We start from the raw sequence: 1,680 nt of genomic DNA, 5'->3' as shown, positions 1-1,680 counted from the left end.
CTCGCAATGGCACGAGGGGTCGACGTGGCGCGGCTTATACGTCTCGGCATCGACGGTGTAAAACACGCACTTCTCTTGCGTGCAATCCCTGTGTTCGTCGGAGCGCGATCTGATGTATGGTGGAAGTCGGACAAGGTTCGACACGATCGAGAGGCCCCAAAGCGTCGACATGAACTGGTGCGAGACTGTGTTTGGGCACCAGCCCGCACGATACATGCGTTTCTCGCACGAGCCGAGCGTCGCGGTGTAGTAGTTCCGCAGCTTGACCCGCGAGCGCTCCAGCAGATGCTCCATCTCGGGCAGCGTCTCCCACACGTTGTGCGCAACGGTGCAGAGCGGGGTGATGGTGAGCGCAACAGCGCACACCATGTCGGTGACCTCGTCGGTGCGGTACCCCGCGCGGAAGAAGGCGCTCGCGTTCTGCCATTCCTCTTCGTCGAGGGCGTTGAGCGCGCGACCGAGAAGCCGTGCGACGTCGCGTCCGTGCTCGAGATGTGCGTCTGTGTCGTGGGTGTCTTGGTGATGCTGCATGTGGTGGTGCCAGTGGACCATGAACTGAAGAATGCGTGTTCCGGAAAGCACGGTCTCACCCTCGCTGGGCCCAGGTACGACGAACATGAACTCGGGGAGCCGTGCGCGGGTGACGGCTTCCAGAACGCCAAGGGTCATTGCACTCACCCAGAGCCACGCATCGTCCCGCAGACTTTGGATGGCGCCGTCCCGGCGAATCTTCGTATAGGCGGATAGAGTGCTGCAAAATGGGTACCCGTCGTGCAGGCCATCGTGCCAAGGGATGTCCATGGGAGAGCCGACCAGTGCTCGCGCGGCGCGCATCGCAGAGCTGTGCTCCTCCGCGAGATCGTCTAAGCTTAGAGTAGGTGTTCTGAAAGGCGGGGGCTCTGTATCCGCTCTGTCAGTGACGTGTTCTCAAGAAGAGGAACGAGATAGTACCAACCTGGGACGAGTGTTTTTCCAGACAATTCCCTCAGCGACGCGCGCGACCACGGCATGGGCGACCAATCTGCAGTACCGGCGCGGAGGTAGCACTCGTAGCTCCACAAGGCTGTGATGCAGTCCAGGAAGAGGGCTTGATACAAGGTGGACGGTATTGTCTCCTTTGGCGACTCTCGGAGTGCGCAGGCGACGTGATTTTTTAATGTTATCGTGACCGCTAGCATTCCGGAGAGTATGAAGTCGACCACGGATCTACGACGAAATGTGACAGGAAGACCACCCGCGGGCAGGTTGTCCAAATCTGGTTTGGGATATCTGTCTGCGAGGAGGTTGACGAGCGTCCCGAAGGACGGGTGCAGGTGGGCAAGACCAGGTTGATCGACGATGTCGTTCGGCAGCGAGCAGGTGAGTGAGTCGACTGGATACTCCGTTTTCAAATAGGCGAGACAGTCTTCGTAGAGGCGATAGTGTGGATCTGACTTGTGGACAACGACCTCCATCGTGCCGGGGCTGTCGGCGATTCCCGTCCATGACAGATCCACACGGCCTGAGGGATCTGTACAGAACTTCGTGGATTCACGTAGATCTCAGAAAACGGTAGAAGGGTACTACGAGAAAATCCGACGCACCACACAGGTACATCCACTCTCCTCGGAAGGACTGCCCGCGAATGATTAGCATGGATCCTCTCAGGGAGCAGCGGTTCTAGGGCACACGCCTCTGTAT

The sequence above is a fragment of the Trametes versicolor genome (assembly GCF_000271585.1).
Source record: "Trametes versicolor FP-101664 SS1 unplaced genomic scaffold TRAVEscaffold_8, whole genome shotgun sequence".
Classification (NCBI taxonomy): Eukaryota; Fungi; Basidiomycota; class Agaricomycetes; order Polyporales; family Polyporaceae; genus Trametes; species Trametes versicolor.
The sequence above is the reverse complement of the archived record's forward strand: the minus strand, read 5'-3'. Positions refer to the sequence as shown.